Source organism: Haliotis cracherodii, unplaced genomic scaffold, assembly GCF_022045235.1.
Source record: "Haliotis cracherodii isolate W230 unplaced genomic scaffold, xgHalCrac1.p SCAF_9, whole genome shotgun sequence".
Taxonomy (NCBI): Eukaryota; Metazoa; Mollusca; class Gastropoda; order Lepetellida; family Haliotidae; genus Haliotis; species Haliotis cracherodii.
Window position 1 is genome coordinate 12,467,002 of NW_027266343.1, and position 26,363 is coordinate 12,493,364.

At 38.5% G+C, this 26,363-nt stretch overlaps 1 long non-coding RNA gene across 2 annotated transcripts in view; it reads left to right on the plus strand.

Annotated features, from left to right (window-relative positions):
- The window catches only part of LOC139453227 (uncharacterized), a 193,932-nt gene that overhangs the window by 63,364 nt on the left and 104,205 nt on the right, over nt 1-26,363 (plus strand). Inside the window, exon 3 of one of the 2 annotated variants that reach the window (XR_011652407.1) lies at nt 9,020-9,276. This is a non-coding gene — a long non-coding RNA (uncharacterized lncRNA). The remainder of the gene's footprint in view (nt 1-9,019; nt 9,277-26,363) is intronic. The other variant, XR_011652406.1, reaches the window with a different exon arrangement.

Here is a 26,363-nt window from a genome sequence, read left to right on the forward strand (position 1 = left end):
CTTTGATTAACCAGCTTTACCATGAACAGAGAAGCTGCGGAACACTCAGGGAATTCAGCTTGAGAAACTTGTCCTGCACACTGAAATAGAATTTAATTGCTTCTACTGAGTGACAGTTACTGTAGAGAACTCCACCATTCAAGGCTGTAAACATTCATTAGACATGAAGGGAGCCTCTTCTCGTTCCTTGCTTGCATACTACTGTCATTCCTCAAAATACAGCAGACTTAAAAGCAAGTTTTATGAGAAAATGGACGCTTAGGTTGAGGTGTAATTATTGTTACAAAATTACCTTCTCTTTGAGAGGGTCCATTGCATGTGAGAACTCATGAATCTTTACAAACTTTTCTAATTACTGTAAAGAGAGTTTACCAGATAGTCATTTAAAATATACTGCTCCACTGTTAGTAGGGATAATTCTTGCGAATGCCTTACCTCTATTACATCATTGCCATTATCCTGTATTTTGGCTGTAATCGCACAAATAAATATTCAGATCTTCAACAGAAGTCCTCCTAGCTGTCAACTATACATGAGTAGTTGTACCCATATCAGCATATAGTTTACCAGATTTAAAATGCATGTCATCGTATTTTTTGTTGCGTGGATCAGTGCTCATGATGTCAAATTTTAATGGATTGTCTGGTCCAGACTCAATTATTTACAGACTGCTGTCATATAGCTAGAATATTGCTGAGTGCGGCGTTAAACAACAAACAAAATAAAATAAACTACTCCACTATTGATAGATATTTTCTCTTTCCATGATACTCAAACCTGATTCTCATAATCTGTCAAGTGTATCTTGAAATAGGACATATCTGGTTACCCCTATCCAAAGTTGAGTAGTATGTTGTAGTTTGATAGCAGTGGTGGATGGGTTTAAAAGTGAGGATGTCGCGACTTTTCTGGACACTTGCAGCTGAGGTGATGTTTGAGTTCCTTTTGGTGGAAGTTGGTGATGATCTTTCACCGATGGTCTGGCATGACAGCAGACCGTGGAAGAGCAGCTTCATGGGATAATTAAGAGAATTTCCCCAGGGTCTAGCTGTTCCATTCCAATCAGCCCATGTCACTCATAAACAAAAAGACCCAGACCTGAATCCAGCGTTCTCACATTTGAGGGATTCATTTTTTGCAATTATATGTGAGGAAATGTCAGATCTATTCCTCATAACTGCTTAATCGGGTTTTTCGTCACAAGAGCTGAAGTCAGCTTCCTCGGGCGTATTCATGAGGATGGACCGGCATCCGACATCACTTGCCCCTGTTGCTTGTCTGCTGGAGGCTGTGACCCTCTGAGCCGGGATAAGACTTAGAAGGACCAATAGGAAGAGATGGAGGGGAGGGGGGGTGATTTCAAAGTCCCAGAAATAATAAATCTCGTTACTGGGCAGATTGATCGGATTTGGCTGAAGGATAAATCCAAGAAAGGATGATTCCAGCGGCATAAACCTCCCAATGTTTGGCTTCATGGCATCGTACGCAGTGCAAACTCACAAACAGGCATAAGTGTCAAATGTCAGTTAGCTCGTAAACAACAGACATGGCACTCAGATTTGGAACTGAAGACATTCAGTTCAGACCTGTGATGGCCACTGCTGCTTTGACAGATGTCGGGTTGAAGTTTCATTCTTGCTTAAAAGCAGATGATAATTTGTGTTGTTACTTTTTGATCCCTAAAAAGTTATTTTTTCAAATATAAGAAGACATGTATTCAATATATTTTTTCTATCAAAACATTTGATTCTAAAATATTCAGATATCTCAAATGGCACATTGATGTAAATTTGAAAATGATAAACTGTCCTGTTTTATACAGAAAACATTTTTTGATTGAGTTTTATCACATTTCAAAGATTTAGAATTGATAAAATTGATAAAAGCCCTGTTATCACTCTCAGAAAATTGTTTATCAGGATTTTGTCCACAAAACAGAGATTTAGTTAAGACATGCAAGCTCTGACATTCATACAGTTGGGCCATCAGTCTGTGAAGGTTCATACAGCAATGAACTCACACAAAGTGAAAGTCAATCACTTTTGGGTACCTCGAAGGATGGAGTACACAATTTCATTTACTGTGTGTGACTTCATTCAGCAATACAGCATACAACAACTAGCTGTAACGCAGAATAAAACAGGTTCTCAAAAGTTGGGGCAACGTTAGCATATGCATGCTCAAATTGCTGTGATCAGTGAAGATTCAGGGGTAGAATAGGTCTTCAACAACCCATGCTTGCCGTAAATGGCGACAATGCTTGTAGTAAGAGGTTACTAACAGAATTGGATGGTCAGGCTCCCAATTGCATGGATCCATGCTCATGATATCAATCACTAGATTGTCTGTTCCTGACTCTATTATTTGCAGACCGCCGTCATATAGCTGGAATATTGCTGAGTGCTGCGTTAAACAACAAACAACCAACCATCAAATTGCTGTACATTCATACCTCCTGTAGTTTGGTTACAACAAATAGATTCAAATAATACATCAATAGATGAAAATGGTCACTTAGGAACTACCTCAACAAGTCAGTCATAGTGACAGCACCTCGTAATTCATTCACATCAAGCACAGCATATGTCAAAATGGCCGACACGATAAACGTGATGGGAGAGATTTCCGAAGTTGTTAATGAACCTGTGGTGATTACAAATGTTAGTCATCACTGATAAATTGGCTGCTGATTTGCTTCAGACTGTCACTGTCAGTCTAGACATGGACTGAGTCGATAGTTTGGATGTACATTTCATTGTTTTGATCACTTAGGATAGGCCGTGGCAAGGATATTTGCAAACATGCATACTGTCAAACACTCTGACTTATCCCAATGTATGCTAAAATGCTGAGATTCAAGATTAAAGGGTTTAAATGACTCAATGTTTCTGTGTGTATTAGTGCTAGGGAATTCCCAGGGGTTCCCCCAAGAATTTGGAAGCAGACCATCAGTGTTTACGTCATTTCAAGAATACAGTCTTGTATGAGCCTCAAAATGTGGCTCCTCACAAGTTACAACAAAAATGGAATACCTGTTGATGCCTTTTGACATTCTGACTATGTTAAATATTACTAAAAAATTGGTTATGGTGAGGTGAGGTAAACATGAATTCAAGGTGATTCCCATACCAGTATATAGCAACGTGGATGCATGCATAATGTGTGACTCGTGAAGATCTGGGGTCGAATAAGTCTTCATGAATACCCAATTGGACACATTATTCCTACTCCGAACTGATTCAAATGAAGATGGAGTTTCCTTACTGTACGTTCATCAAGCTTCTTCATTGATAGTACAGCTTCTAGAATGTCACTTAAACATATTGATTAATACATGAATACAGGACACTTTTAATGGATAGCAACTTCATTTATTCTTTGTCATCATCAGGATGTTTCTGACTGATTGGAATGAAAGGTGGCTGATATACTGATGCTGCTGACCTTGTCTAGAGTTCTTGACATAGACTGGTTCTGGGCAGTCTTTGACTTGCATCATCTTTATGATACGATGAGAGAGATTTTTGTGCAATAAATTGTGATGAATCTATTTATAGCCAATCACACCATAGGGATTTCCCTTTTGTTTTACACTTGACACCTTCACAGAGGTAGAAGTAATAAATGCATATCTTTGGATTTGCTTTCTGTATCAAAACGAATTCAGACGAGAAAAGGACTGCCTCAGTAGTCTAGTGGATGGAGTGTCTGCACGGAGAGCAGATGGTTGGTGGCCGCGTTATACCAAAAGATGATAAGGTGCTCAGCTTTAAGGGGCATAAAGGGGGCACGGGTGGCCCAGTCATCTAAGGGGCCGCAATTCGCTGTGCAGAGTTGCGTCCCATAGGCACGCCAGAAACCTATGATTGTGGGTTCCAATCCTGGTTCGCCCGGATTATGTTTCTAGGTTTGTCAGCACCATACCCGTGCTCGTGGGTTTCAGCGAAGTGGTAAACGTCTGAGACCTGCATCACTTCGGGCTTTCCTCCCACATTAAGCTGACACGCCGTGATGTGACTTGAATACTGTTAAAAGCGGCGTTACGCCCAACTCACTCACTATGGGGCATAAAACAAGGAGTGGTTGGCTCTGAGTAGAATGTGTCTGAGTGGGGAATACATCTTAAACTGCAGCATGTTATCTCAGTTGGCTAGCGCTATAAAACCAACGTCAGTCCGGACTAGTACAAGCATCCATACATGCACACATGTGCACATATTTCGCTAGATAGAAGGGCAATAATCTTGAATCTGATGTTAATCCCCACCTCATCTCGCCTCGCTGAACCTCAGAATAAAAAAAAAAGAAAAGAAAAGGATAGAAATAAATCTGATCTTGTGATTGTTTTAATTCCCTGGTAATATGATACTTCTCTTGTGAACTGATCTTGCCAGTTTCTGACTTCTGGCATCATCAAGTTCATAAGCATGGATGAAATAGAGGATGATATTACAAATGTCAAGAGAAAATTTAAGTATAAGCAAGTCCTAAGATGGGTTTTTACCCAATTATTAACTGTTTTGTCAACATTGCCAGAGAAAATAAGCTTGTGTCAAAGACTAAATATTACAAAACCCCTGAAAACCTATAGATATAAAATGTCAGCTTCCAATGGATGTAAAATGCAAAATAGCAGTGAAAATTATATGTATGGATCACTAAAATTCAGCGATGACACCAGGTGTACATAAAAAGGGTAAACGTGTCCTCACTATCTAGTTGCACACACCACCAACTCAGTTTGCATAGAAAAGTGTTTGTTTGTTTGTCGCAGTTCTTCTGCCGTATGACGGCAGCCTGTAAACAATTCCAGTATTAACCAGACAATCCAGTAATAGGCAAGACAGTCAAGTGACGTTATGGTGAGTTTCCTGAGTTTTATAAACTAAAAATGATATGTTTATTTGATTTACGTTTGCTGCATAAAAGTGCAGAGATTCTGCTCCTTATAAGCCAAGAAAACTATCAGCATTTTTCGGATGTAACATGTCTGGGTGGTCTCACCTGAAGATTGGAATTGGGGCATGGTGCTCCAGTTGTCTTATAAAAGGCATTTCAATCTGCAGTGTAGAGTTGCATCCCTCATGTGCACTAGGCACCTTAGTTAGGTTTGAATCCGGGATGTGCTTCAAGCTGTGACAGCACCGTACCCCTGCTTGTGTTTACATATAAGACCGGCATCACTAAGCCTTTCCTCCCGCGATAAATTGATGCAGTGGCATATTTTATGCAGATTTGAAGATAAGCAGATACGAATCTTATCTGCTGCACTGATGTATAGTATTAAGACCTTGTTAGTGAGATATTTGTATAATTACTGACCTCCTGCAGCTGTTACAGCAGTGGGGGGTCTGGGGGGCCCAGATGTCTAAGGAGCCACAGTTTGTTGTGCAGATTTGCTTCCCCTGGGCCACCAGGAGCCAGTGATCATGGACCGCCCCGATTATGTTTCTAGGTTTTTCAGCACCATACCCAAGCTCGTGAATTTCACCTTAGTAGGTGGTAAATGTCTGAAACCTTCATCACTTTGGGCTTTCCTCCCACATCGAGCTGACACGTCGTGATATAACTGTACTACCACGATAACTGGAATACACGAACCCTTAAAAAGCAGTGTTACACCGAACTCACAACTCTCTCACTGTTGCAGCACTGATATGCTCCCAGATTTCCATGTGTCTAAAATGTCAAATTAAGTTAATTTCATTTAATCAAATCAAAGCCTTGTTTGGTAAAAACATCATCCGTGCAAACAAGGAACAGAAATGTCAGGGTGGAGGTCAGATTGCACTCCTAATAATAATATACACTTTCCATTTCCTATATGACATTTATGAGTTACTTTACATCTTGTCCTTGTTTGACGGAGTATATTACGTACGTTTGGCTTGTCTGGAAGCACTGACAGTGATGGTGATCTGGTTCTGGTTGTCAAGGAGAGATCTTGTTTTTCTTAACTCGAGCACTGGCTGCTATAACCCATTAGAAATAAGATACGATGATGATACTTGTTTTTCAAATTTGACATTTTTACATAGGAAAGTCATTATTCTGCGTCTCTGCGTTTCATAAATTACTAAATATATTAATTCGTTTAGATATCACAGGTAACCACGAATATATATCTTTTTATTTTGGAAGAACATGATGATGATCAGATAACCACAATGGATGCCACAAAAACATTATTATAACATGTTTTGAATTGTAGCTATCTGATTGGTCAGTTATAAGCTTGTGAAATCCAATAGTTTTTAGGCAAGTTGGCTTGCCGGTCTGTGCAGATTGTCCCTCCGCGTCACAATTCACTCAGGTTGCTTTTTGAGAAATTGCTGAGTGTCTGCTCTTTGAGAAATTGCTGTGCGTCTGCTTCAGGACGTAACTCCATCCATATTATTTGTGTCTTTCTCATCGCCATTTTCAGCTTTGTAGCGGAAGGAAATAAAAAAATACTTTGTTCTTTTGAACATGTGCAATAATGGTTGATGGTATTTGATCATCTGTCGTGCTTTTTCTGAAATGCATCAGTGTTCACAGCTAAAAATGGAAAAAAAAGCAGGGGGCTCAAAGATGGTGGAAAAGTAAATCAGAGTTACTTCCCTTCTTCGAATATTTAGTGGATTTTCTTAATGAAAATATAAAGCCATTACTTTTGCGGGGAATAATATGTATCAATGTGGCAAGTAGGTGAATAAATGAATAATGACATGTTTGAGTGAGAATTTAAGGCAGAGGTCGACTGACAGGAGATGAAAAGTACAGACTGTCTAAAATATTGCCACACAAACGTTTTCAACAAGATGGAATCCTTGTTACCTAGCTGTGATGATAACTTGTAACTCCCATACTGTAGCATTGACCTATAGAAATCTTAGCACTAAGATGGTTTAGTGAAAGTGGGCCTATACTAATAAATTTGAGACTTGGGCTGATGTACCACCTGGACATGGATTCACCCAACAGATTACATCCTTACCTTGTCAGCATGCTGATGGAGCCTCTTAAAAATGTCTTTCAAGAGTTGCATCCCCTTGCCATGCCTGGATCTGATGTTTGTAATCTTGTGATCTTGGCTCTTTCCTTTTATATTTTAGGTGTAACCGAATCAATGATGAACAGATGGAATCAAATAAATAATAATTCTGTTTTATAATGAAATAATAAGATTGCCAACGAGATTATGTGAATGCCATGGCAATACTCTGAAGTATGACAGTGGGTGAGTGAGTGAATGGTGGAGTAAGGTGCCGATATGTAAAAATGAATATCTTTGTGGTGAGGGAAATTAAATTTAAAATGTTTAACCAGCCATTTTGTTATTTGCTGCAAAAGGGAAAAGAAAAGAAAATTAACAAAATTATGTTAGATAAATAGCGCAGTACATGTTGTTTCAAATTCATTTCATATATAGTAAATAAAACACCTTAGTAATTTAAGTCGATTAAGGTCATAAACATGTACCGTAATAGCCATAATAAGCACCCCAGGTTTTAGAAAATTGACAAAGGGGGACATTTATTCAAACCATACACAATAAGTTAAATCTGTTTTCAGAGATCAAGTGGTATTGAACAAACTTAGTTCATTTGACGATGAAACAAAATATTTTTTGAATTATATATCCCTTTTATGCTCTGTTTTCTGTAAAATATTTGTAACATCCACAAGAATATATGGACTTATGTAAATTGTCAGTGTTAGTAGAGAGCACTTCTAAAGATTTCATACAGGTTGATCTAGAAGTTAGTCGGAGGCTTTTATTGGAGCAGGCCGCTTAAATGGTTGGTTGGTTTGTTGTTTAACGCCACACTCAGCAATATACCAGCTACGTGACGGTGGTCTGTAAATAATCGAGTCTGGACCAGACAATCCAGTGATTAATATCATGAGCATCGATCCACGCAATTGGGACCGATGGTATGCATCAACCAAGTCAGCGATCATGACCACCCGATCCTGTTAATCGCCACTTACGACAAGCATAGTCGCCTTTTACAGCAAGCATGGGTTCCGCTAAAATGGCAAATATGAAAGATATATATTTCATGAATTTGATGTTTGTTCATCAGTGAAACATATTTTATTAGTGTTTCTTGTTGATCCTAATAGAATGTCTATGGTAGATAATAATAGTATGAACAAATTACATATCCAGTGTTCAGAATCTAGCATGACAGAGAAGGGGTTCCTGACACTAGCACACTGTTCCAAATAAAACTATTAGGGTCCATAAGATTCAAGTTCCGGTACTATTGGAGCAAACCTCGTTCAGGGTCCACCAAGCGATCTTAGCGCTAAGACTATTGTAAACCTATGTTAAAGTATGGGAGTTACGATCATCTTAGCACTAAGATCGCTTTGTGCAAGTGGGGCCAGGACCCAAGGGTTTCCCATAATTTTGAACACTGCATAACTAAACTCATTTTTCTACTTACACTGCCTAACATAGTTTTCCTTAGCCCATGAAACATACTTTTCAGATGTTTGGAAAGTGACATGGAATTCATCAACGCTTAGGGATTCTCTGATACAAATCATTCCAATTCCGCCATCATCCCCAGCTAATTCTAATGAAGAACCTACAACTTTGTCATGATAAATGGAATATTTTTTTTGTGGACAGTCTGAGATATAATCTCATACAAATAGGGTGAGGCTATTAAGCCATCTCCAGTGTGTTCACAATGTGGAAGCAATCGTGTAAAGAAGATATCGCTCCTGTAAATATTCCTCACACAAATGACTGCAGGGCGTAATATCCCCACTTCCGCTCACTACACTGCTGTAGCTACGTGCTGGACACTGCCAACCAGCCAGGCACCGTCCATGCATATTATTTGATTTATTTTATTTAATATCACATCACCCATAAAGCTAATCGCCATTACTCCATTATGGCGGCAAAGGTTGCTTGGCAGCCTGGAAATGCAGGAATGGTTGTGAAGCCAACCAATAGACGTGGCGCTAAATATCAGCTCAACAATTCAAGGTTAAATAATTTGATGCCTTCCCTTTACAGAAATGGGCCTGCCCAGTTTTGAAACGGCCCCCGATCTTCATCAGGAAAATCAATAGAAGGTTGGGTCTCTGATTATTCCAACGGCAACCAATATCGGCACTCGGCATTTGCGGGACGTATACACGGAGAGTTCCTCAGTTGGCAACCATTTTACAAGGAGGTACTAGTAATTTGTTTTGCCTAAACTTGATACATGTTTTCAGAGGAAAGTTAGCAGTTACTTTGGGGCTTTTTTCCTTGGGAAACATTTCAGCAAGGTGAGTCCTTAGACTCAAGTGCCAATATTTTTATAAGTTATATGTATTTGATAGGCACCATTGGATATTGCAAATAGTTAATTGACTGCAGTGTGTAATGTGAGACTATTATCAATGCTTGTATTTCTCATTGACTGCATTTTACCAGTATTTTTCATTTTCATATCTCTATCAATAACAGAAGAACATCTTAATGTATATTTGCAATAATGTCATTCATATGAACACAATTCAAGGTCAAATATTTCCCCGTGGTTCCAATGCCAGAAATCGGCAGCTACTTCTGGAATGTCTTTGGCTTTCTTTTGCAATGGAATTGGATGGATTGGAACGGCAAGAAACAGATTTAAGAAGCTGATAAGTTTAATGCCGATTCTACCCCTTTGCCGAATTTTGGCAATGATGTAATGGTGCTGCAGCTATATGTTGATTAGGAGAGCCTTTAAGTGATCTCAGTCACTCAACTAAGAGGTCATTGGGAATTAACATATTTCTCCTGTCGAATTCTGCTTCTTTCAATGCCTAGATGGATTTCGTGTTGGAACTTCTCATTACAAGCACAGACTTCTACTTCCTGGAACATTTGATATAGGTCTCTGTGGTTTAACCTTTTCACTTCATTCATAATAAAATGAATGTACCCATATGCATTGCATTTCATATTTGAAAATCAATTTATCAGAGTTGAGAGCAGACTGCTGTTGCTGATCAAAAAGTTAATAGATTTTCTGTCGTGGTAGTAAATGGGAGAAGAATTTAGACATATTTCAGAATATTATCAGCTAATCAAATTCCAGTGATCGATGTTTATTTGGTATGATAAGTTTCTCGGAGTTTTTATCTCTATTTCGTCAGCTATTATGAGAAATTTGATATGGATGTCGTCTTGGACTCATCACGGTTGTGTCTTCGTGATGTCTTTTTTATATAATATTTGGTTCTCTTGATGATCCATTGTCAGATATATTCATGGACATAATTCGATTGACTTAAATAATTTGTGACATTTGCATTTCTGATGCTTTTTCAAAGATGTATTTGCATATGATGTTTTGACTTCCATTCTTTGGTTGTCTTCATGTTAGGTGTTGATGTGTAGTCTTTGAACTTGAAATGATCAGATGACCTTGAAACGGGAAGATATTTAAATTTGCATGTGTAAATTGAAACAATGTTCTTTCTTCTGTATTTGTATTCATGAATTCCTTCCTAGCTGGTTGTACAATTAGATTTGGTTTGAGGATGTGATGGAAGAAATGCCATACATTACTTGTTTTTTATTGAATTTGAAATTTCCCAAAATGTTTATGTTCTTAAGGCCAGACCAATTTAATTTCTAGTTTTACAGGGGTTTCTTGGTAAGCACAAAATGAAGCTGATTTGAGGTATATTTCCTTTATAAAATTATTGGAAATATATGTTTTAAAACATTTTACAAAATGTTAAGAAAACATGTTATGAATCAAGTTTTGATTTTTGTACTTTTGCAAAATCTATGATTCCCTTCTCTATCAAATTAGAAAGTAAACAGGTCTGGTTTTAATATGAGAGATCCTTATATGAACTACCCGGGACAAGTATAGGATGGGTTGGTTTGATGTGACATCAGATTATGGCAATTCTAGTCATCTTTTAGACAAAACACATCTCCAGGTGATATTGCAATTTATGGTGCAGATAAAAAATAAACTGCTGTCCCTTGTGACAAATAAATAAATTGAATGTGTTATGAAAAAGTTTGAGACATGTTGAGGCTTTTTCCTGATTTGACCATCAATGACCCAAATGATGTCCAATGCAATTCTCTATTTTGACTTGTACCATTTGTTTACTGTGTTTGTTCAAGTGAATAATTGACTTGTCTTTGCATGTGTTTATGATGTGTGTTTGATAAGCACACCTATTCACGATCACCTGGTATCATCACTATTTGATGGTGATTTATGGACACATTCTTATGATAGTCAAAATGGTACACTGGACTCTGCATTTGGCATCTGGTCTCTTGTAGCAGAGGAAATTACCATTTACCGTATTCGACATAATAAGCGCCCCACTCTAATAAGCGCCCATGGCAATATTTGCTAATATATTGGCTAGTGAACATTCCCAATTGGCACCCCTTCCGATTGATCAATGTACACAAGGCTTATTTTTTGCGTATAATACGCACTCGTGTGTTTTATGCACACTTAATCATGGGCAATTAAATTCTGGAAAAATATATCAAACATTTCAGGCTGCAGCATAAACCACAAAATTTATCTTTCAAGGCTGTTTTTTTCCACCAAAATAATATTGTAATAAGAGCCCCCTATTTCTAATATTGAGAGCGCCCTGGCGCTTATTACGTAGAATACTGTAAGTGTCATGAAGGAAAATGTTCCAGATTTAGGATGATGAGTGTCAGTGTGTATTCTCATGCTCTAATTTCAGCATCAAATTATTTTGGCTGATGGTTATGTTTATCAATTATTATCTGTTATCTGTATGTTGCACATGTTTTCAGGTTCGTATTTCTGTTGTTTCTGGGGGGCACGGTTGGCCAAGTTGTCTGAGGCACTGCGATTTGCTGTGCAGAGTAGTGTCCCTTGGACAAGCCAGATACCTGGTTCGCCCCTTTTGTGTTTCTAGGTTTATCAGCACCATACCTGTGCTCATGGGTTTGACCGAAATGGTAAATGTCTGAGACCTGCATCACTTCGAGCTTTCCTCCCACATTAAGCTGACATGCCATGATATAACTTGAATACTGTTAAAAGCGGCGTTAAACCCAAGTCTTTCACTCACGATTGTTTCTGTGTGTGTTCATGATGACTACGTCTATTCAGTGATGATTTGGATCTGGGTCCACGTTCATGATGTCGTAGCCCCGATCCACATGTACCAAAATACACAAAGATCTGAAGAATTAATGTGGATGGTGGATCATGGACGTTGGCGCTGAAACTGATCAATAATATTGTGAATTGTAAATCATGAAATTAATTAATTGATGAGTAAAGTGCCCTAGCTTGCATTTGTTGTTTAGCTCTGTACTCAGCAGTAGTCAAGCTATGTGATGGTGGACTGTAAATAATTAAGTCTGGCCATTACAATAACAGTCACCTAACACGTTTGATGACATCTTTGTTCTTGGTAACCCTGTGAAGTAATGTTCAGATTATAGTCATACTACTGCTCATCCACAAGGTCATATGTGATGTGATGCTTAATGAATATGTAACATATTTATTTTTTAAAATTCAAGCTTAATGCAACAGCATTTGAAATCTTTTCAATCTTCATCAAGTGACCTGACCTATCTCATTTGAATATATTCTAGTCATCATCTCCTGCCATTTGATGACACATGAAGCTACAGAAGTCTGTAACAAGTCACGTTACCCCATACTTTGGTCATGGTATTTAAAGCCTCTTTGCTATTTTTCAAAAGTCTGATCATTAAAAAAAAAATTTTAAATCCTCAATTCATTTTCTTGATTTCATGGACAGTTTAATGAAAGTTTTGCAAAATAATCAAAATGAAATAAATTCAGATGTGTTGGATTAAAATAGTTCTTTTTTAAATAATTTTGTTTGTATATTTGGTAAAACTTTTATCATTTAGAGTATACTTTTTTCCTCTTTGCATTTTTACATTTTTCCATAACTAATAAAACAAAACTTTATACATATTTGGACAAATGAAGATGTATACATGTAGTATCACAGTGTTAAAAATTCACCAGTTGAAACATTTGGTCATGACAAATGAAGAAATGTTCCAATGCCACCTACCCATGTTATAGTCATCTGTATGCAGATGATTCAGGGGAAGCTGATTCCAACAGGGAATTTGGTTTCGAACACAAATTCACTTATTGTAGAATCATTAGTGTCACTGCAAGGTGTAGGTCATATGTTTGACAGTGACTGGTCACCAGTGGCAGCCAGCTAAATCAAATGGCATAGCTACAAGATTAAAGGTTATAATAATACTATGTCTAACCAAGGGACTTACTTGGTGTTTTAAGTTTATTGGGTGTGGTAAGGGCAAGACATGACTCCGGGGTTTGGGTTGGGATTGTGGTGAGTGAGTATGATTTTATGACACTTGTAGCTGTATTCCTGCAGTATCACTTCAGGGGACACTAGAAATGGGCTTCACACATTGTACCTATGTGGGACTCAGACCTGGACCTTTGGTGCTACAAGTGAATGCTGGTTGGGCTAGCTAGTCAGAGACAAGTCAAATTGAGGATGGACTCATGTATCCATGTAGACCACTTTTACCATTGGGTTGATGGCAACTCTAGCAGGACTAGTGACATTTCCTTGTGGACTACCACTGGTACCATCAGGTAGATGGCAACTCTAGCAGGACTAGTGACATTTCCTTGTGGACTACCACTTTTACCATTAGATAGATGGCTATTATGTAGCAGGACTAGTGACATTTCCTTGTGGACTACCACTTTTACCATTAGATAGATGGCTACTCTGCAGCAGGACTAGTGACATTTCCTTGTGGACAACCACTTTTACCACCAGGTAGATGGCAACTCTAGCAGGACTAGTGACATTTCCTTGTGGACTACCACTTTTACCATTAAATAGATGGCTATTCTGTAGCAGGACTAGTGACATTTCCTTGTGGACTACCACTTTTACCATTAGATAGATGGCTATTCTGTAGCAGGACTAGTGACATTTCCTTGTGGACTAGCGCTTTTACCATTAGGTAGATGGCAACTCTAGCAGGACTAGTGACATTTCCTTGTGGACTACCACTTTTACCATTAGATAGATGGCTATTCTGTAGCAGGACTAGTGACATTTCCTTGTGGACTAGCACTTTTACCATTAGGTAGATGGCAACTCTAGCAGGACTAGTGACATTTCCTTGTGGACTACCACTTTTACCATTAGATAGATGGCTACTCTGCAGCAGGACTAGTGACATTTCCTTGTGGACTACCACTTTTACCATTGGATAAATGGCAACTCTAGCAGGACTAATGACATTTCCTTGTGGACTACCACTTTTACCATTAGGTAGATGGCAACTCTAGCAGGACTAGTGACATTTCCTTGTGGACTACCACTGCTACCATCAGGTAGATGGCAACTCTGTAGCAGATCAATAGTAAAAATAAAAATTAACATCAAGGGTTCCTTCATTGTCTTATAGCTAAGATACTCCCAAATAATGATCAAATATGTCAGATTAATTTGAGAAAATGTGTCAAATATCAAGCAGCAGCAAATACTTCAGTGGTTGACCTCCAAATGGCACCTTGTCAAATTTGCCTGTGTGTTTTCTGTGTCAGCAACAGGCTCACAGCACTCTTTCCAAACTGTAGAAGGCAATTAGTGTTGTTATGAAATCATTCAGATGTAATTGCACATTTCAGTTTATGATCAGTTTACAACAACAAAACACACCTATTTTATGGCATACTTCAGATAATAATTTCTAACATTTCCAAAGCAGGGCTTCAAAGACTTGTCCTTTCATGTGTATGGCCTCAGTGGCTGAATGACAGCGAGCTACAAATCAATAGCTAACTGCCATGTGGTATACAGGTTCTAACTATTTTAAAATGTATAACAGGCAAGAATATTGTGCTACATAGAATGAAAATACCAACCAGAGAAGGAACAGGTCGTTATAATGTTTGGGAAAATATACTTCGGTTGAGTACAGCTTATAATGCTTGTAAGAAAAACATCAGCATACATCAGATAGATTGTCAGAGGCTGCCTTTAGTATAAGGCAGATATTTGACTTATCAGGGAGAATTTTTAATATAGCAACCTTTTAGTTTAAATGTTAAGCAGTCACCACAATCTGTCAATTTACAATGGCTTAGTAACACAAAGGTCAGTGAGAGAGTATGGTTTTACGCCGCTTTTAGCAATATTCCAGCAATATCATGGTGGGGGACACCAGAAATGGGCTTCACACATTGTACCCTTGTCGGGAATCGAACCCGGGTCTTCGGCGTGACGAGCAAAAGCTTTAACCACATGGGTAATAAATTCACGATCTACCAATATCACCTTTGATCAAAGATCATCTCAGATAAACGCAAACAGATGTTGAAAACGAATGATGGGTAGCTTGACCATTTGACGATATGTTCAATCCATCCAATCTTCAGGGTTGACGCAGTATTGGCGCGATGTTGGTTAAAATATGCCAAAGAAATATCAAGTGTGTTTATCCTAATATGGTTGCACTTAATTTCATTAAAATATAGTGTGTTTTTTCTGTCTGTGTTTGCCTGTCAATAGTCGGACTACTTTGCTTCATAAATTTTTAGAAATGTTTGCATCTTTCAATTTCCAAGAAATGTGTGCCATATTTGGAAGTGCTATTACGTTTTCACTACGATTTATGAATGAAAGTGCCTTGTTTTCATTGTTGACCTTTGTGACCTAGACTAATACCATTGTATGCAAATTAGATAGCTGGTCTGGGATGCTAGCTAACAATTAGCCAAATCAATTTGTGTAAAATATTCACATTATACATTCTAGCGAAATTTGACAAAGTTTGACATGTATATATTTCTGTGCAGACGAGTCATGATGTCAGCGAAAAGGCAAATTATCATGAGGTTTACTTAAACTTTGACTTTGAAACACAATGAGGAACCCTGATCATGTAACTCGTTGTTATTTCTATCCCGAATCAACCAATCACGCCTTGTGTTGTTTCTGGAGTCGGCACTTGCTGGTCATATTTTGTTTAATTTCCAAGAGTTTATAATGGCGTAACTTTGAGGTTTAGTGGCATATATAGTTCCTGATAAATCTGATAATGAATAAGGTCATGTATAACTGGGCCGGTCTTATTGATGTTAGTTTGTATTAAATTATGCAGGAATAAACACGGTTAGAACAGGAAGTGATAAGTACTTGGCTGATTATTCATTTCAAGTCCAGCTCTTCAGGCATCTAGCTCTTCCAACCATCTTTACGGGTTACTTTGCTGGGTTGTTAGATTGTTCACCGTATGGAGTTCATTACCAGTTGATTACCAGACAAAGGCCCATCCGAGCGGGTGACTGTGATAAGGGTTGCTGATACAGGGCATCCCGGACAGATGAGGAGGTAACAGGTATATATCAGAGGCAACAAATATATCAATAAGTATGATCAAGGATGTCTGGTGTTATGAGTTTGTGTTCACTGGATCTTGAACTGTTTTGTATTGAGTGTCATACTGTTAATAATCTATCACCAACCAAGTGATACATCCAAGAAAAAAGACTGAAAGTCAAATCATGAAATATATGGTGTAACAACCCAACAAGTGAATTAATTCCCATTTTATGACATGTCATGTGTTGCTTATGGCAAAAACATTTTTGAAACTGATGTCCCTACAGGGAAAACTCATTGCATGGTGTCATAGAACTGCATGACATCATGAGTGAAATGCGTAAATGTGAACATTTTTCTTTCTATTTGCTTTAAAATATGCATACTAACATACAGAAATGTTGATGTTTCTTATATAGATGAACGTCTTATCCATAAATATACTAAAAAGTTGAAACTTATTGATGATACTTTTATGCAAAACTGTAAAGACTGAAGGATTTCCCCTAGTCTGTCGTACAGACCCTGATACAAATATATATCAAATACAGCCCATGCAAGTCTATAATGTTTGGCAAGTCTAGATTACTGCAGTGTCTGAAAATGAAGAGAGTCACTGGGCTCCATTTTATTATATTTTTATTAAGATAACTAAACAACTGTTTTCTCTGTACGATATGTTCATTTCAGAGACTAGATGTTAGTCTAGATTTCCCCATGTGACTCTGTAGTAAAACTGTTAATTTGGCACGGCAGTTGAAAAGTGGACCCAACACAATAAAATGCACACTGACATTTTCTTTTTTCAATTGTAAATTTAGATGCAGTTGTCTGAGTTTTAAAACTAACCATCTTATAAAGGAGCAAGTTGACGAAAAGAGGGGATAATCAGCCAACCATTCTGTCATTGAGACCGTGCGGGTGGAACGTTTTTAGCTCAAAGATCCACCTCAATTCGAGTGATCTCCTCTTAACTGTGTTCATCTTGTAAAAGGTTATCGACTCAGAGTACAGATCAGCTCACATCATTAGGAGTCGTTTAATAATGAACAACAGAAGAGAAGACATTGCTGGGGTTTCTAAGTTTTTGGATATCCTGGAACTTTGTAATGTTTTGTTCGTTTGTTGTGAATGCCTCACTTAGTATCGTTATAACTATATGCAGGCGGCTTGTACATAACCAAGTCTAGGTCAGACAGTCCAGTGATTGATATTACAATTTGTGTACCGTCACAGGAAACAGCTGATCACATGTTTTTGCAAATGGCGAACGGAATAACTCGCATATACAGTTGAATATTTGCCTCTTTCAATAAAGGTAGACACTTGCTCACTATCAATTTATGAAGTTTGCAAAACGTACATAATAGCTATTGGCGATTGCATCTGGGGATTATATATTATAGCTGTGAATTACATATATTGTTACATGTAAAGATTGTGGTGTTTATGAAGAACGATAAACTTTGAACATTCAATTGAAAACTTATCATTGGAAGTAGTAACATGCATAACATTTTTTTAATAATGACAACATTGGTGTATAATAATAACTTTATTGATAATTTATAACAATAATGGCTCTAGTCGTGGCAACTTCCAAACTTTCGGGAAGTTGTAATCTATCGGACCGTCATTCAGGCGATGTTTCTGACAGATCACGATCTGAAAAATACTATCATGAAAGTGTATCCCGTGGATAAACCGACCCCTTTCTACAGAATCTTTTTTCTGGTCCTCAAAATTCGGCTTATACGCGGTCATATACGGTAAGCAACAATCCACGCTGATGACATTTAACCAAGTTGCCGGGCCTGAGCACCTGAGCCATTTGGTCGATTCTCACAACCAGCATGGGTTGCCGTGACCTGTTCTGACCTGAGGGCTTTACAGCTGCTGAAAAGACAGATTTACTCAAAGCATGGGTTGCCATGACCTGTTCTGACCTGATATCCTCATGAGGGGTTTACAGCTGCTGAAAGACGGATTTACTCAAAGCATGGGTTGCCATGACCTGTTCTGACCTGATATTCTCATGAGGGTTTACAGCTGCTGAAAGACGGATTTACTCAAAGCATGGGTTGCCATGACCTGTTCTGACCTGATATTCTCATGAGGGTTTATAGCTGCTGAAAGACGGATTTACTCAAAGCATGGGTTGCCATGACCTGTTCTGACCTGATATTCTCATGAGGGTTTATAGCTGCTGAAAGACGGATTTACTCAAAGCATGGGTTGCCATGACCTGTTCTGACCTGATATCCTCATGAGGGTTTACAGCTGCTGAAAAAAGGATTTACTTAAAGCTTTCCAGTGAAACCATGTTAATCCTGATGTTAGTATTCCCACTGAAATCAGTTGAGTGAACAAGCCTCTGGATCATCAAAACATTGGAACAGAGCAGTAATAATAATAATGATAATAATGTGCATATTTATAATGTGCCAAATCCACAGCCTCAAGCATGCTCCAAGTAGTACCCTGGTCAATGGATCCGTGTTCACACAATTTTCATTCTCAGCTCCCTGGAGAGTATACAACCCAAGCTGCTTGTGAGGAGATTAACAGCCACAGCACCATGTCCTTCTAATCGGTACCCATTTACTGCTGGATGAGCAGAGGAATATTCAAACAAAGTCTCTTGCCAAAGGCAGCACCACGTATGCTATATGTGCTTCAGTGTGGGGCAGGACCAAAGCCTTTGCAACTCCCAGGAGCGAAGCATCCAGCCACCCATCCAAGGAGTCCTCGCGACCAAAGCTGTTCAACTTCACCTGATTTTTAACCAGTACTCAGGACCTTGCACTTCTTTGTGCATGTGTAAGGGACCCAAGACATAATTGTCTGGTAGAAGGGTTTTCTGGATTAACAGGGTCCATATTAGCAAGGTTCCAGTGTACCTAAATGCGTGACCTTCAAGATTCAGTAAATGTGACCTCCACATTTCAATGTATATCATCTCCACATTATCTGGAAAAGGATAACTTTTTGTTAACCAGTGATTGTAATCAGGCCGAAACCAACACCATTAGATCCTGGCACACCCAAGGGACACAACTCTGCATATTAACTTGCAGCACTACAGACAGCTAGGCAACCCATGCCCAAGCTGGAAGACCTGTTTAAGACTTGTTAATGATTCAACAGCCTGGTGAACAACTTACAGGAGAGAGACGAGGTGTGATTGAACCAAGAGGTGCTGCACTTCAGTGCTGTCATCTTGGAAATACTGCATTATGCATCCTATAGGTATTCTATGCATGGCACCTATTGAAACCAGGCCTCTATCTCATGAATTAAGGAAAACCATTGGAAAGATTTCAATAACCCAAGTTCTACAGTGGCGAGAGGTAGTTTACAAAAACCTTGGAATTGATTAATCAGATTTGCTGTAATGAAACAGTCGACCATGATGTCCTGTACAAATAAGATGTGTGAGCCTCGCTGCTGAAGAACAGTTTGAAGCAATTGAATCAAGTGCATCTGAGAGGATTGCACTTCCATGAATTTCCAAAATACGATCTTTTAAGAAAAGTAACCGATTTTCTAAGCAATTAGACCCTGTTCTTTGTACCAGTGTTACACTGCAATATGTTAGTCGGCAGTATGATACTTCAAACATATTCTCTGTTCATATAGATTTGCGGAGAGTGGATTTTGATACATTTTTTCATGTTCTGCTGATTCTAAACTGCTGCATTTTGTATTAAGTGAAATGTTGGTATCTGTCATACTGTGATTGGCCAAATACAAATCTTTGATATTGAAGAGATTTTGCTTGGTACTATGGATGAGCTTTCGATTGGATTCCATATGCCAAACCATTTCTTGAGGCAAGAGACAAGATATGACAGTTTAAATGCTTTGTCAGGGATGATTTTATGTACATTTCACAATAAAAAACATATTTTGTTAAATTTTGCAAACGTTATTGCAGGATCATTCTCAAAACAAGCAAAACAAATTTCTTGACTGAAGCCAATAGTGAAAGATATCCGTTCAATTTTCCCTGACAGTTCACGATATTCTGTAGATATAACAGAACATACTGGTTGTGCTCCGTCAACGGTCTGAGCATCATGGACAGAACGAAGGCAGCTGCTGATGGAGGTCAGTGAGATGACCATTGTGAATAAAACAGAAACTATATTTTCATTAAAGTGCTAAATACTCCATTATTCTGCTTCATTGCATCATTTTTGCTGTTAAAGAAATGCAAAACACTTTCTTGCCAGGGTTTTCCTGTCTCCTATGCCTCTGGGTCATCTTTGAACCCTCATTGTGTGAATTGTACTGTGATTGTTCGGTGATTGTGTGTCATTCTACTCTGATTGTATGATGATTGTGTGTCATTGTATCCTGATTGTGGGTTGGTTGTGTGTCATTGTACTCTGATTGTTGGATGATTGTGTGAATTGTACTCTGATTGTTGGATGATTGAGTGTCATTGTACCCTGATTGTTGGCTGGTTGTGTGTCATTGTACTCTGATTGTTGGATGATTGTATGAATTGTACTCTGATTGTTGGATGATTGAGTGTCATTATACCCTGATTGTGGGTTGGTTGTGTGTCACTGTACTCTGATTGTTGGATGATTGTGTCATTGTACCCTGATTGTTGGATGATTGTATGAATTGTACTCTGATTGTTGGATGATTGAGTGTCATTGTACCCTGATTGTGGGTTGGTTGTGTGTCATTGTACTCTGATTGTTGGATGATTGTGTGTCATTGTACTCTGATTGTGGGTTGGATGTGTGTCATTGTACTCTGATTGTTGGATGATTGTGTGTCATTGTACTCTGATTGTGGGTTGGTTGTATGTCATTGTACTCTGATTGTTGGATGATTGAGTGTCATTGTACCCTGATTGTGGGTTGGATGTGTGTCATTGTACTCTGATTGTTGGATGATTGAGTGTCATTGTACCCTGATTGTGGGTTGGTTGTGTGTCATTGTACTCTGATTGTTGGATGATTGTGTGTCATTGTACTCTGATTGTGGGTTGGTTGTATGTCATTGTACTCTGATTGTTGGATGATTGAGTGTCATTGTACCCTGATTGTTGGCTGGTTGTGTGTCATTGTACTCTGATTGTTGGATGATTGAGTGTCATTGTACCCTGATTGTGGGTTGGTTGTGTGTCATTGTACTCTGATTGTTGGATGATTGAGTGTCATTGTACCCTGATTGTGGGTTGGTTGTGTGTCATTGTACTCTGATTGTTGGATAACTGTGCATCATTATACCCTTGTGGGTTAATTTGATGTCATTGCATCCTAATAGGGGCATTATTTAGATGCTCTGAGCCTCACCAAGAAGGAAATCTAAAATGTGAAAGCTTGTGTTGTGGACATGACAGGATGTCACAGATGTATATCCACAAAAAAGTCAATTGAGATTTTTTTCCGCAGAGATAAGTCAGTAAAATATGCAGGGGTCAGTGACTTTAAGAAAATAGTCACACAAAAGGAACATGTAGTGTCGGCTTAGAACTTAGAAATCAGCCCTTGGTATGTTGGTTGTGCTATCAACTACTGCACCCTTGATTATGTGCAGACAACCGTTACAGTATGACTGAAACTTTAGAAAGGTCCAACCTTTTGAAATTCAGTACACCTGAATTTTACTGGACACCTATCTGCCATATATGTTTGATGCTACTGCTAATCAGGCAATAAGCAGAAAACATGACTCCGCTTGCCTTTGTATGGTTTAGTTCCATTATGGTGTCCGAACTCATTATCGACATTGCATCCATTGGGACATCAGCATTTCAACAAATACAGAATTTTTCATTAACTTTGGAAACAAAAAAATTACATTTACTTACAAAAGCAAGTTGTGTTTTAAATGAAGCATCTAAGAATGGCTTCTGAAAATTTATAAACATTTTTGGGGGTGGGGGTAATTATTTATTTCTGTAATAAACTGGTAACAAAGAATCACTATTGCTGAACATTTGTTTGACATGCAGAAAACCATCATGACCATTTCATGGGGGTCGGCTATTTGTGGCATCGTATCATTGGAACCAGACTCTAAACGAAGCTGTGCTGGGGAATTGGTCCAGGAAATTTATCATAATAATCCAAGGTAATCCTAGAACTGACCACGGAGGCAACAAATCTATATCATCAGTAGCCAGAATGACTCACCTGTGGCAATCAATGAGGTAAACTGATTACCTGACAATCTGCAGCTTCCAGCAGCAGCAGCAGCCATAATCACACCCTATGCTAATCAATGTAGACTGCAAACTATTTCATAGCTACAGTTTACTGTCAGCCGAATAAAGTGGGAATAATGATTTGTAAAAATTCCCACCATCCTACATCACTCCCTCAACACCAAACCCTCACACGCCACCCCCACCCCCACCCCCACCCCCACCCCCACCCCACTCCAAATAAAGGGGATGATTGTAAATTAGCAATAGACATAAAGAGTTTTTGGAATTCAACTTTCATATTGTAATTAATGAAATATGAAATGTCAATGCCAGAGAATAACCAATATGATCAGTAGTGTCCCTACACAGGCCAGTTGACCATTCAATGTAATCTGTAGAACTGTGTTGTTGGTTCTCTGATTGAAGACACAACCAGAGCGACTTCAATATGAACAGTAGTGTACCTACACAGGCCAGTTGACCATTCAGTGTAATCTGTTGAACTGTGTTGTTGGTTCTCTGGTTGAAGACACAACCAGAGGGACTTCAATATGAACAGTAGTGTACCTACACAGGCCAGTTGACCATTCAATGTAATCTGTAGAACTGTGTTGGTTCTCTGGTTGAAGACACAACCAGAGCGACTTCAATATGAACAGTAGTGTACCTACACAGGCCAGTTGACCATTCAATGTAATCTGTGGAACTGTGTTGTTGGTTTTCTGATTGAAGACACAACCAGAGGGACTTCAATATGAACAGTAGTGAACCTACACAGACCAGTTGACCATTCAATGTAATCTGTAGAACTGTGTTGTTGGTTCTCTGATTGATGACACAACCAGAAGGACTTCAATATGATCAGTAGTGTACCTACACAGACCAGTTGACCATTCAATGTAATCTGTGGAACTCTGTTCTTAGTGCTCAAGTTTAAGTCACAATCAGGGAACATTTTTCTGAACAGTAATGTATCTGCCCAACATGACCATTGTAATCACTTGGGGGAAGGTGGGGTGGCCTAGTGGGTAACGCATCCGCTCTTTACCCTGGTTCGATTTCCCACATTGGTGCAATGTGGATGGCTATTCTAGTGTCCCCATCATGATATTGCTGGAATGTTAAAAAACAACAACTGTGTAATCCATGGCGGAAATAAATACATCTGTTCCACCTACTCATTCCCACCTCTTGCTGGTGTATCCGGTCACTGACAGAATGATACATAGCCTACCTGAACTCACTCACAGAGGAATGCATCAACTTCACCATCATTGGCACCATTTCAAGAACTTACTTGAACATTCCGCCAGAAGATTTGGTATCCCTTGAATATTGATCATTGAATCCAGATCCCTTTACATTATGCCATTATTCTGCAGTCAGGTTATCTTAATGAGGGCAGCGTCAAATGGTTTGCATGTGGTTCTTCTTCTCCTGATGTAAGTCTGAAGACTTTATAGGACTCAGGAACATCTATTATTCCTTCCGATGTCTGTGGTGAGGCTTTTATAATGTCTCTGTAAGAAGTGCAGTCCCTCATGTCAGATAGAGGATGGAGTTATCACTTCTTGGTGTGCCATTCTGGGGAAACCATTACAGTAAAATATGTTTATAACGAACACCCTTATAACGAACTGATGGATAGTACGAACGTAATTTTCGGTCCCGACCATTTTATGTATAGATGTTGTATATGTGCTTATAACGAACTACGGTTATAACTAACAAAAATTAGTGTTCCATTTGAGTTCGTTACAACTGTAGTTAACTGTGCTTGATATATTTTTAATCTTTGATAGGCATTTAGAGTTAGGAGAACATGAATACATGACACTTTTTTATTGATTTTTAACTTCTTTTATTCTTTGTATGACATTGTGATGTGGGGCACGGGTGGCCCAGTCGTCTAAGGCGCCACGATTCGCTGTGCCAATTAACGTCCCTTGGGCACGCCAGAAACCTATGATTGTGGGTTTGAATCCCGATTCGCCCCGATTATGTTTCTAGGTTTGTCAGCACCATGCCCATGCTCGTTGGTTTCACGGAAGTGGTAAACGTCTGAGACCTGCATCACTTCGGGCTTTCCTCCTACATTAAGCTGACATGCCGTGATATAACAGGAATACTGTTAAAAGCGGCGTTAAACCAAACTCACTCACTCACTCACTCACTTGTGTTGTGTTAACATCATGATATACGAGTAGATATAGTACTCTATGCACTTACTGAGCATTCACCTGATGAAGATCAAGAAATGCAATACTGTTTTGTCATCATTAAGAGTGAATTATTATGTGCTAGTGAGTGAGTGAGTGAGTGAGTGAGTTGGGTTTTACTCAGCTTTTAGCAATATTCCAGCAATATTACTGTGGGGTGACAGAATAAATGGGCTTTACACATTGTGCCCATATGGGGAATCGACACATTGTACCCATATAGGTATTGGACACATTATCATAATCTCTCAATAAAGTTTCTCTGATGCTTTAGACAAAATTCTGTATGTATTCTGTAAACAAATAGGTGATAACAATTAAACTTGGTCAATACAAACTTAAAATTTAGACATGATGATTTTCCATTTAAATTGCATTTCCTGTTCTGCTCAGATAAGCATTGTTTTTTATGCAGGGATTAAGATTACCATGTGTATTGTTTCATAAACTAAGCGATCAGCTGTACACGTTTTCTTGAAATCTACCGGTGATTCAGTTGAGAATTACCCAATTAGTAATAAAATTTTCCAAAATCATTTTAATTTAGTGTCAACTTTACTATATATATTTGAAATAAATTAATAACCATAAGCGTAGCACTTTTGGTACAGCTGATCGCTATTGCCAGATATTGTTTCTGTATGGAACAATTTGACCAATCATCATCAATACATCAATAATTTTCTACACTGTGTATTAAAAGGCATCCTCCCTTGAAACCCCCCTAATTCTAGGTATGAAAAACTCTCATACACGGCGATTTACGGTAATGGTGAACTAAATATTATTTTTTTCACAATTTTATATTTGTACTTTCTTTGTATGCAATTGTTATGAAATATTTCTCCACTATCAGTATGAAGGGAGAAGATGTTTGGTCGAGGCTATATCCAATTATTAGACGAGACTAAGGCCAGTCTGATATTTACCCAGGCACAATCGATAGAGATGAGGACAGTTGCCACCCAGACCATTCCTACCTACTAGGTCCCTGCACTGTCATAACTGAGTGTTTTCTATGTTATTCACATACAGAGGAAATACAGGCTGATCATAACTTACAGTCAAAGAAAAAAATGTTAAAAAAATTCTAATTAAAAGTCAAAAGAATTTGTAATTGGATACCGTGAAGCAATAAAAGATCAAGCCACAAACATGAATATATTGTTCGGAATGTAATGTATGATAATTATGAAGTTTGACATTGGAGTTGAAACATGGGATTGAAACATTGGATTGAAACATGGGATTGAAACATTGGATTGAAACATGGGATTGAAATATGCGATTGAAACATGGGCTTGAAACATAGGATTGAATCATGGGATTTAAACACTGGATTGAAACATGGGAAGCAACCTGTAAAATAGGTGAGGTGAAATTTGTGTTTAACGTCGTGTCCAAGATTCTTGCACTTATATAGCGACGTGCATGCACGTGTGTGTGGCTGCTTGTACTAGTCCAGACTGATGCCGATTTATAGTGCTACCCCACTGAGATACCATGCCGCAGTTTAACATGAATACCCCACTCAGACACAGTATACTGACTCTGAGCCGACCAGTCCTTGTTTTAGCCCCTTAATGCCGAGCGCCAGACAGGGT